Genomic DNA, 12,304 nt, shown 5'->3' with positions numbered 1-12,304 from the left:
CGACGGAGTGTTTCAGACATCTGGCCACAGATTGTTTCTTCTTAAGACCGCCATCTCGACGCGGTGAGTGGGGTGTTTTTCCCTAGAAGCCTCAGTCATTAAAGGTCGGGAGTCTGAGCTCCACAACATCAGTGCTATCTCCCTTGCTGCTCGCTCTGCCCATCTCTTGGAGTGGAACCATGTCGGGCCACTAGGCGACACTAGGGATTGGGTCAGGATGACATGAAGCATAATGAGAGTGGAACGAATGGAATTCACTACAGAAGAATGCTGTCCCTGTCGCCGTAGCCTGTTGAAACTTCGATGTTCACAACACAACATGGTGTCAGAAGATTGGTGACATGTCACCATGAGCAGATAACCAGCATTAGTTGTAATAGTTGGGGAAAGATAGGCAGGATTGGCCAACATTAGCGAGAATGAGAGTCCTCAGCAGAGAGAGGAGAGAGATGGAGCAGATGGAGCAGATCTTTTCACTAGCAACCACAAGAAGCTTTAGCTGATGAGACAAGCAGCTGGACTCAATGGCTACAGGACTGGCTTCAGGACTAGCAAGAAAGGGTGAGGTGTCCAGAGGAAGCTGCTTGTATAGGCAGCATAAACGTGCCCCTGTCTTCTAAGGCAACTCGTTATGTCCAAATCTGAATGCAGCGACACACATGTCCTTCCTGGCAAGGCATATAATAGCTTCCTCCTCGATTCCCGTGACCTACCTCCTCCAGCCGTGACCCGGAAACCGATCGCACTCCATCGCCGTCTTTAAGGTCGTATCAGTCAGAGGCTATGCCGAAACAGTACCTCCGAGATGGTTAGTGGTCTGAAACCTTAGTGTTCACAGTTAGTAACTGAAAAGATCCCAGTCTATGTAGTATTCCCGGTGAAAATGTGCCAACACTGGACACTATCCAGTGGAACATTGCTGATGTGGTTTTCACATGTAAGTATAATAATTAACAGCAGAAGCGATTCATGTGCCAATTATCCTTCATTTATTTTGTAAAGTATTTTTTACAATCAAATGTGCCAAAACCAAAGAGAAAAATGTGCTAAAATATTAATTTCTGATTATTTCGTTGGCATGAGCAGTGTTTGAATAGCTGTTAGCTACCTAGTTAGATAACTAATTGCTCTAGGTTGTCAGTGTTGTCAAAATGCTGCAAGACATTTTCAAATCAAATGCAAATCAAATGCCTTTTATTCGGCCAGAGGAGGACGGGCCCCCCTCTTGAGTCTCGGTTCCTCTCAAGGTTTCTTCCTCGTGCTCTAGGGAGTTTTTCCTTGTCACTGTCACCCTTGGCTTGCTCAATGGGGGCTTGGACTTGGACATTTGTAAAGCTGCTTTGTGACTGTTATAAAAAGCGCTATATAAATAGATTTTGATTTTTCCGATACTGTCATTGTACACTGAGCAATTAAATGATGTGAATACCAGTTACTAAAAAACACACACACACACACATACACACATACATACATACTTACATACCTACATAAGAAGGAGATGGTTAACACCTAAAAAGGAGGCCATAAATAAATGAACAAAAGAAGACAGTTAATAGCAAAATCAATAACATATGACAAAGAACAGAAAAACAATGTCTATCTGCACATTTCTGGATGAACAGAATAATGATCACACTGCACTTATTGTTTGCTTAATGTACCCCACTGGCGCTAATGTAAAAACTGTTCAGAAATCGTGATGTAAGTGTTTTTAATGACCTATATCGCCTTCCAGAGGGCAGCGAGGTTAAGAGGTGGTAGACATGGTGTGGTGAGTTTTTAGCAATGGTTTTAATTCTGCGGAGGCACAGGGTGTTGTAAATGTCCTCTAGTGTTTGTAGCTGTGTTCCAATCACTTGTTGAGCAGACCTGATGACTCTGTGTGGGACCTTCTTGGTTATAAACCAAACCAGGATGCCATATGTCAGTATACGTTCAGTGGAGCCGTGGTAGAAGGAGAGGTCTGTGTGAACTTTAAAAGCTCAAATCAAATGTTTTCGTCATGAAGTTCAAAGGTCATGGGGAGTTCTGCTTTAAGGTACAGTGTCCAAAACGTTCAATGCTCATTTGGAACTAGTGCTAAGTACATCATGAGAACAGTATATACTGCCATCATAAATAAGTGCATAGTACATAGTACCCAATTTCAGACGGATATAATGCCCGATTTATTCCGAAATGGCTTTAAAAAAAACAACCCCAAAAAAAAAAAAAAAAAAAAAAAAAAGAGAACCGATTTACTTTAAATGAGATACAGGAGCTGCTGTCACAGCCGTACCAGAACCTACGTAGTCAACGGCCAGAGATGGGAATCTCCAGAATGCACACTGAATGATAAGTGGCCCCAACCACCCAGCACTGACCAGAGGCAATGGGGAGACAGAAAGCTGTCAGAGCAGTCCAACAGATACTGACCAAAAAACCAGGAGGAGCAGAACATGCTTTTAGCCTACAGAACAACCCCATTAGCTCACGGAGTCTCAAAAACAGAACTGGTGATGAGGGGAAGGTTAAGGTCAAAGGTCAATAGCTCCAGTCCCTCCTTAAACATTCAGACCAGACCTACAAAAGGAAAGACATGAGGATAAAAGCAAAACAAAAGAAAGTTTATGGAACAAGACGCAGGGCAGGAGAGTTGTGGGTACCTGAACCAGGCCAGGCAGCCACCGGAATGGTCCAAGGGGTATCATTTAACTATGAGATCTTACAACGTGCAGACGGAGCTGGTCTTCCAGAAACAGACCAGCTGAGCTCCAATTCTACGGTGACCAGATCTGGGAGAATCTCCCATCCGTTATAAAGAACGGACAGGTAATACAGACCATGTTTAGACCTCCTGTGAAGACAGGAGCAAAACAAGTGCCTCCAGCAGAGTGTGAAGGTTCAATCTGTGTAGTGTCCTTCTGCTTAGGAAATAATATTGCTCTTTATATTTAAAATGTGGTTTATTCTTATACCAGCCAGATAACATTTAAAAGAAGAGTTGGGGGGGGGACCCCATGTCAGGAGACTGTGTCCCAATCCAAGCACACAAATGACTCCTTGGATAAGAGCACAGAGAAGGAATCCTAAATCTTCATCTCATCTCCTCAGAAATGTCAGAAAGAGCTCAGAAAGATCAGAGTGGTTTGAAGTATTTACACTGAATATTAATGAAATATTTTTTGGAGTTTTAACACTGGAATATTCCATTAAAAAGTCACATCCATTAATGTCCCTGTCTGATCCTCACTTTGCTACTACGATGGACTGAGAGAGAGAGAGAGAGAGAGAGAGAGAGAGAGAGGAGGATGTGGAGGAGGACTCTGGGCAAACATGCTCTTCTGCAGTTGCTGCTCATTTCCTGTGCTGTCCGGGAGCTTTGAGCTTAAACCAACCACAGTGGAGGCGTCAGATCCGGAGGACATGTTTCTCCAGGGCTTATAAAAGCCTTTTGTTTGCCCTCCTGAACACAGGTACTATACCTGATCCTTAAATATCACTCTGAGTATGAATATTCAAAGATAGAGCATTCGAGCTGTGCACACCGCGGTCATGGATCAGTTGGCACTGGACTTTGACAGTGTATAGATGGGGGGGGTTATTTTCTCACGAAAGCAGTTTGTGTATGTGATTGTAATCAGCCTTCTATGCTCTTGCACATTTCCTTTTGCCTTTGAGAGGCTTCCCACCTTACAATATTCATAAGGGCCTGCGCTTAGTTAGTGAAGTGCCAACTTGTTTTCGAGTGTAATGCAACACCTCTTCCAACTCTCTGACCTCCGAAATGACCCTCATCTGCCCACCTTTCGCACAACATCCGCCGTGCTGGTTGCAAAAGAACAAGATAATTCTCTCCCTTCTCTTTTTCCTCTTTCTCACTCTATCTCTCTCTTTCTCACACACACGCACACACAGAATCCATTCAATGATCTGAACAGTTGATGATTGAGTCGCGCATGGTAAGGATATTAGGGTCGGGGCAATTAAACAGCATGTTCTGTTTGCAGCATTTCAGAGAGTGCACAGGCTGTGCACAGCCAGCTGTGAATACACTTGTTGCTGCGTCGAGTTAATCACACCTAAAGGTGTTTTGAGCGGTCAGCAGAAAACGCCTATTTTTGGCATTATTATTTTTTATATTATTCACACCCATTAGCGGGTGATTCATCTCTAATGTACTGCTACATTGTCCTATAGATGGTGCATTACCGCAGTTTGCTCGGTTCCTTCGATTGTACTCAGAGGCCAGTGTGAACGCAAACTCTCCGGAAGCCAATTAAGATTGCTTAGAGCAGCACGGAGTTAGGGAGAGTATCTTAGGCCCTGTAATCTTCATAGCTAGCCCGAGACAGCTCTGATTTCCGAAGCGACCAGCTGACTGGTGTTCAGCGCTCGGTAAGCTGAGGATTTACTAAGCCTGCTCGCTGCCAGAACAAGCAGTGCTGTCTGTCCTCAAATCGCCAGAGGGAGGGTGGCCCCATGTGGGGAAGCACACCCACTTTTTGGGGATTATTATCTGAATATTTCAGCCTGGCTTAGAGGTGACAACTCCCAGGCCCCAGTGTGGGTGTCTACTCACTGGACTTAATTCACCTACACAACGTCCTCACGGCTGAAGTGCTGCTTGGCAAATCGTGTGTGTGTTGGGGGGGGGGGGGGGGGGGGAGTCATACTTGTTTAAGCATTTCTGTCTATCTTCCTCCCACTCTCTCCAACCCTTAGACATTTACAGATCGGCTCTTTCACATCAGAGATTAAAATCGTACAACGACAGCAAGCAGCCGTGTTCATTTATGTCTTATTGATGAGCGTCCATTAGTAAGCCGGCACGGGCTCCCTACATACAGGGAGCATGTGTTTGCTCAGGCTGAACCACTGTAAAACCTGCCATATAGACCGGAAGAGCCACACAGCCACGTCAGTTGCGAGGCTCAATGCTGTGTTCCAAGGGGCAGATCGATCCTATTGATTGGTCTGCTGCTAAGGGCTACATTCCATGGATATAGCGCTCCAAACATGGACATATCCGCTTCAGAATCATGCTGATGTCATGCAGGATCTTTGCACTGAACAGGAACAACATTTATAGGGAAAAAACAGTCACAGTCGCTAATGTCTTGCTTAGCAACAGATGAAGCGTTCCTGTCAGAGTTGACTAAATGTTTAATTGTGCTCGTGTTTAATTGTGCTTGTGTTTCAATTGATTTTAATAAGCAGGAATCGATAGCAGAACTTAGCGACAGTTTTGGATTCTCCCAAGTAAATAGCATGCGTAACAACCAAAAGGTTTCTGTGCTGGAATTGATGGAACTGATATTTATATCCAGTTTTTTTTTTTAACCTTAAATTTGCCCCTTTGCTTCCAGTACTGACTCTGTTCAGCAGAACCTCAGGTGTCCTGTTTCATAAACCAGCAGGCCGCCTCCATTATTTACTGGATCTGTGTTGTTCTGCAGCACTCTGTGACTAACACAAATAATTCCACCAGTGCAGAAAGTGACACGTCACGCTACGGAATTCTGCCTGCTTGCTGTGCCAATGTGGTTTTGATGAAAAAAAATTAAAAATCGATCTTAAATACAGAAGATTTCTGTAAATGATAGATTAAACACAGTCCTAAATAAACAGTGTTACGCAAGTAAGGTTGCAGTGACATCATTACCTGATTATGGTAGGCCATCATGGCAGCATGTTTTTCTTCTCGTAGGTTTCTTTTCACATTTGTCTAGGTTTAATTGGCTGGTTAATTACCTTTTAATTAGACTGCTGGAAGGATTGAATAATCACCAGCCACATTTGTCTGAGGTGTGAGTCGGGGCTGCCTTGTCACTTTGTCTTGTGCCTAATTAAAATGCATTTGGACTCTGGTTCTGGACAGGTGTTTGCGTTCAGATTTGACATAAGACAGATTTTGTCGGTGAACACCTTGCCCATGGGCACCGGTCCCCGGCAAGCATCCTTGCCTGGTTAATTTGATCTCCCTCACAAAGTGTGGAGCAGAAAAAGCACAAACATAGCTGGCAAAAGGTGCTGCTTGCTACATTTTCCTCCTTTCGAAATCAATGCTGGCCAGGTGCATATCAGTCTGAAGGAGTCCGTCACATTCATCTCACTTGGCAGCTCTTCACTGTTATCTAGAGAGCTCTGTTATTCATGTGCTTTGTTTAGGACTATTTGGTTTTTTAAGCAATGCTGTCTGACTGCATTGACTTACACAATCATGGAGTGAATGCTTAGTTCGATAACATGTGTGGATATAGTAGTGAACCCAGACCCAGACCCAGAAGTTCTCGCACATCCTCATCATGTGTAAAATCACAATTCAGATGCTGCAACTCCTTTAATGTGATAAAGGGTGTTTTATTTCTTATTTCCTGTACAATATTCAGCTGTGCCTATACAAGCCAATTAAAGTGCAAAGTTGGAGTTATAAGCTGTGAAACCAACTAACGCCGCACCACTGTCGACCTTGGTGTGACATGAAAAGACCAGACTAGCTGTCAGTATGACAAAAGAGAAAGTATTCTGTGTGAAGCTTGTGCCAGTAAGGTGATATCTTTATATAGTATGTCACACAATATATTTTCATTGCTGACAGGTTAAAATTAAGCAGTATTCCTTATTCAATGCGTAGTAATTCTTTCCACTGGGCAGTAAACAACACAATTACAAGTAAATCTGCCACTGCACAATTTTGTATTGATCTGAACTGCATAAAAACATATTTCCTGAAATTCAAATTTATAAAACATCTTATCATATGAATTATTCATAACTCGACCCATTATCTGTGAAATCTGACAGATATTGAGTTTAATGCGTAGCAGAATATGACAGGATGATCCATAAACCAGGAGCTGTGTACATGGGCACAGCCAACCGTGTGGTCTGGCAGACATATAAAGGACTGGGTTCTTCACAGGCTTCAGAGAACCCCTGCACCACATCTCAGCATGCACGACACTGCAAAGCATAACCGCACTTCCCTCCCAACACGTGACAAACTGTCTACTCCACATGGGCTTAGCAACTCTCTGTCAGCTAGTGACGGAGGATGTCGCTTTGAAGTGTTGACACTGGCATTTCCTTTGCACTCAGTATACTCTCCAGAAGTCGTTCAGAGATAAGGGGTGAGCTACACTGACAGATTTTTCTTTTTTAATATTTCAAATCAAACATGATCAGTGTATTGGTTCCGAAATAAAGCACGGTTATAGTTTTCTGATATGAATCAGTGATTCTTTGGAAGTGACATGCAGGTTAAAGGAAAACATTTTTGTATTTTAAATGTATTTTTAAAATAATTTAATATTCTATTTACATAAGTATTGGACCCTTCATTTAGTCCTTTTTAAAAACATTTTTGACAGCAATGACTCAGGACTTGAGAATGACCCTTCGGTTGGAAGCTTCTCCCATTCTCTCTTGTCAGAGTCACTGAAGCTCAGCCAGGTTGGACAGGGAGTGTAGGTGCAAAGCCAGGTCTCTCCAGAGATGCTCTGTTGGGTTCAGGTACAGATTCTTGCCACTCCAGGACTTTCATGAAGTTTTCTAAGCCCATTCCTGTGCTGTCTTGTCAGTATGCTTCAGGCCTTTGTCTTGGTGGAATGTAAATCTTTGCCCCGGCCTTAGAAGTTAGGCACTCTGGAAAATGTTTTTACTCAGAATGTCTCTATATTTTTTCATCCATCTTTCTCTCTGGCCTAACTAATCACAGAACAATGTCCCCAGTTTGACGCTGGCACCACCATGTGTGCCTGGTGGAAAGAGATTGATGTGGTAATGCTCAGTGCTTGGTTTTCTCCATACATGTCACTGTGGCAAAATTTTCCTTTCATCATACCAGAAGACCTTTGCTTCTCATGGTCTGAGGGTCATCCATGGGCCTTTTGGAAAACTCCAAGCAAACTCTAATTTGCCTTCTAGTGAGCAATTACTTCTGGCTGGCCAGTCTACCATAAAGCAATAGTAGAGTCCTGCACTGATGGTTGTCCTTCTGTAAGGTTCTCTCATCTCCACAAAGGAACTCATTCATAATGACTACTGGGTCCTTGGTTACCTGACTGTCCAAGGCTCTTCAGCCCTGATTACCAAGTTTGGCTGGGCAGATGTAGGAGGACAGTTGGTGTGATGGTGGAAGCTACTGTGCTCTTGGTGCTTTTAATGTATTTTCTCAGATCTGCTTCCTGACCCAGATCTCTTCCTTGGCACAATCCTTCATTCTTATGGACAGTCCTCTTGACCTTATGGTTTGGTTATTCACTCTGACATACACCATCAACTGTGGGACATTATATAGACAGGTGTATGTGTTTGTGTTAAATGAATTCAGTTAGGCACAGGTGCACACCGATGAACCTTCAGAAGAATCTCAAGGACCACTGATAGAAGGAGACACCTCATAACAAAGGGTATGAATTAATGAAATATTTTAGCCTTTTTAATAAATTGTGTGCAGACGTATGAGAAAAAAAAAAGTGTCTTCAAGTCTGAAACATTCCAAGATGTGGAAAAGTTTAAAAGGGTGTGAAAACATTCTGAATGCACTACTAATGTGATACGTAAAACTTGCAATTTGATAAATGATTCTTTGATTATTTCTATATTTATTTCTATATATAGTTATATCACACTAACCATTTTACTTCAGATAATGTTACATATGAAGGTTACACAGACTGAGGGGGTAAAAGGGGTTGAATTGTCTACAGTTTTCTACTAAAAATCTTCGATCTGCCCAGATTCCAGAAACGGTCTATGCTGAGTGAGTGGGACAGTGGGCAAGACCAAATGTTTCTCAGCACATTTCTCTCGTTGGTCTTGTAAACATTGGTCACGTGATGAGGAAGCGGGACACCGAAGTGAGTCTCCTTCACTGATGGATGTTTATTAACACCAACACAAAACCGAAAGCAAAACATGAAGAGCAACAATAAACGAAAGGTGAAACAGGTAGCAGTCCAGCAATAAGCATTGCATGGCACACACACACACACACACACACACACACACACACAGACAAGACAATACAATCACAAAGGCCACGTGCCGAGAGGGGGCTGTTACAACACTTTATTCACAGATATTTTCCATCATCCGACAGGACAGTAACTTAGATATTATCTCAGGATACAAATCCGCATGGAAGAACATGGAATACCAAAAAGAGATAACAGACAAAACCAACAACTGAAAACCGAACAAAACATCCACAACAAAAATGTGTCAACAAAACCATGCATGTATTTAAGCATAGATAAGATACCTCACCAGTAGACATGAGTTCATAACTCCAGGAGAGGTAAACTATTCACATGGTTTATTAATGGGTCCCAGATTTTTGTTAAATACCTTAATGGAGCCATTGAGGATGCTTCTAGTTTTCTCCAGTTTTATGTTTTGCATCACATCTTTCATCTGTTGATTGTGCGATGGGGGAGAAGTCTTTCCATTTAAATACAATTAAGAGTCTAGCTAATAGAAAGGAAAAAGCAATGACCTTTTGTAAGTGAGCAGGTAGACTGGAATCTTCTAGAACTGAGAATATACTAAAATTTGTCAGATTAGGCATAATATTATAGCCATCAAATAAGGATGTCCAGAAGGGAACCAGATGTGGATAAGACCACAACATGTGGGTGTTGGTTGTTGGGGTCTGTTTACACCTGTCACATAGGCTTGGGAATATTCTTGCAAGTTTAGCTTTTGAGAAGTGTAGCTTTTTAAAACTTTATCATGGCATGTCTTGAGCTTATGGAAGAGGAATGAACTTTGGAAAGCTGCCATCGGATCCCCTACAGCATTTTTCTGTTGTTCTTGTATATTTGATATTTAGGGATTATATCTATCCATAGTCTGAGAATGAATAGTTGGGACTCTACATTTGTTTAACTTTGTCGCGGTTGGTCAGCCCGTTAGCAGGGGAGACACACCCACCCCTGCTAGGGACTACTCATTGCACCTGCCCCGTTCACAATCCCCTGATTACTAATTGCTTTCACCTATTTCCCATTCACTCCCTGTTCTATTTCTACCCTCAGATCCGAGGAGACGGAGCTGCACATTAGCGGTCCTATTACATCAAGACAAACCATGCATAAGTTTTTATCTAGAGGAGGACTAGCCCCCCCTCCCTTTGTATTTGAGATTCTGTGTTCCCATCATGGATTTCCGATGGAGAATAAAGATTACCTTTCCGCTGACCCGCCTCTCGCTTCCATCTACCCGCCGCCGTCACAAACTTATGGTCCTTTAACAAAGAATCCAGACAAGATAATGGAGGGAATTTTGGAAAATTAGCAGACTTCCAAGTATGAAGTCCCTGATTTATAAACAATGGGAAAAATGTAGTGTAGTCAGTCCAAATTTCCTGGATGCTGGTTCAAAACTGGTGAAGGTGTTATCAATATATAAGTCTCTGATGCCATGCATACCAGTGTGCTGCCAAGTTGGAAGCCTATGTCTAATAGAGATGGCTAGAAAACCTGTTTTGTTTTTACTGTAGGTGAGTGGCTAGAAATGTTCTGAATACCCAGGCGTTTGTGAACTGTTTCACAATGTGTTCTCTAGTGGGTCTTAATGACAAAAGCTGATTAAATGGTGGAGGATTCTCACTTTGCTCTCTCAGCCCCACTGAGCTACAGTGAAGTATGTAAACCACGCCGCTCCACACAAGCTGCTTATGGTATCATCCGGACCAGATGCACAACACTGCCTGTGGAGAAGGTTTCCCATCTCGCCCTGTTGAATTCTGTCACTGGCTTTTTCCCCACAGCAGTCTTTTCCGGTCTTCTGTTTTTTTCTTGGGTCTCTGCCTCACAGTGCATCCCTCTTAAAAATAAACCAGGTTCTTTCTTCCAGCAATGTTCAGCTGCACGGCACTGAAAGAGAAAGGGTGGCCAGGATCCATTTGTGCTCAGGATAAGTCAGGGCACTGAGCATGAGTAATATTAGCATCGGTACTTCAACCCATGCTGAATGCCCAAAGTTGTCTGGGTGATGCACTGTGCTACCCACTGGCTTATGCCCTATGCGGCTCTGTCTGACTTTGGCAAGAGGCTGTAATTAACCAATGAAATCCATCGAGGACGTCACCTGAAAATGTAGTCATGTCAGGTACGTCCCTTTGCAGGACAGAGGCCTGCCCTGACCCAGTCTGTCATCACCTGGGCTCAGACACATGGGGAGACATATGGTGTGGTTTCCTCAATACTTAACCCACTAACAAGCTTGGTGATGTGCACTTTGGGTCAGGCAGGGTCTTTGCTACTGGCACGGGAAACACAACGCTTCCTGTGGATTACACCAAATGTAATCCAGACCTGGTGAGTGCAGTGTCTCTAAATAATGACCTTCTCTCTGCTAAAGTTTTATTACAAATTTTCAAATGGAGAAAGCAAAGCTGAACAGAGAGGAATGCTGAGGTACTGCTGTAACCTGCCTAGATTTAACAAGCACACAAAACAGTTCACTTTAGTCATACAGCATCACCCGATGTTCAGCTAGTCATTTTTATTCTTTTATTTGGGTGCAAAAAAGAGAAGTTTGTTTCAAGTGTACGTCCACTACAGCACACAGCTCCTGACGGTTTCTCATACAGCCTTGTACAAAGTTGGCTAGCCTTGTGACGCAGTTACTATACTGTCACCATACTAGAAAAACAGAATGAGTTGGGTTACCAGTAATATAGCACATTGAATGTTTTCCTAGATAATAAAACCAGTTGGAGTTTTGTGTATGCAGACGCAATGGCTAAGGAAGTGTGTTTAACAGGTGTGCTTGTGAAGTTCAGCCTAATGTTTCATATGTTGTTCTCAAAAGCTTAAATGTAAAGCAATGAAATGTAGTTTGATTGTTGACCTTTTCAATATATTAAAGGAGCAACCCATTTTCTTTTATCATCAAAAGATAGCAAACAATATTTATGAAAGTGATTATTAATTATTTTAACTTTTTTTTCTATAAAGTGCAGCTGACATGAGATGATGAAGCAAATAGTTTTGTAATCCTAAAATGAACCAGTTTATGTGTCATAGAGTGACTGAGACATGCGGGGGGGGCTGTTTTAGTACTGTTTTCTACTTTTTCCCACATATATTAGTGAAGAATCATCACTGGAAATTGACATCATTGGAAAATCCTCCTATGGTATTCACTTACATTCAGTCTTGTTTAATCCCCCTACCATGACTAGTTACTAGCTTGGTGATGTTCACTTTGTTCAGCATATAGTCCATATTTTCCAAACACACTGGTACTGTTGGTTTTGAGGTATTTCCCTGTGCTTTAAACTGAGACAATAAACCCACCCACAAGCACT

The 12,304-nt window shown here is 42.5% G+C and overlaps 1 long non-coding RNA gene across 3 annotated transcripts; it reads left to right on the top strand.

Moving 5' to 3' along the window:
- Positions 1-915: 915 nt before the first annotated feature.
- On the top strand, positions 916-10,165 carry LOC113579201 (uncharacterized). Of its 3 annotated transcripts, none has more exons than XR_003410844.2 (4): positions 916-937; positions 8,318-8,396; positions 8,727-8,846; positions 10,026-10,165. It is a non-coding gene; the product is annotated as an uncharacterized LOC113579201 (long non-coding RNA). The 3 variants fall into 3 exon arrangements; XR_014122963.1 differs by lacking the exon at positions 916-937 and adding an exon at positions 7,098-7,115; XR_014122962.1 differs by lacking the exon at positions 916-937 and having other exon boundaries at positions 7,132-8,396.
- Positions 10,166-12,304: the final 2,139 nt, after the last annotated feature.

The sequence above is a fragment of the Electrophorus electricus genome, chromosome 3 (genome assembly GCF_041902795.1).
Source record: "Electrophorus electricus isolate QZ-2024a chromosome 3, ASM4190279v1, whole genome shotgun sequence".
NCBI lineage: Eukaryota > Metazoa > Chordata > Actinopteri > Gymnotiformes > Gymnotidae > Electrophorus > Electrophorus electricus.
This window is presented reverse-complemented; position numbering and strand designations above follow the sequence as displayed.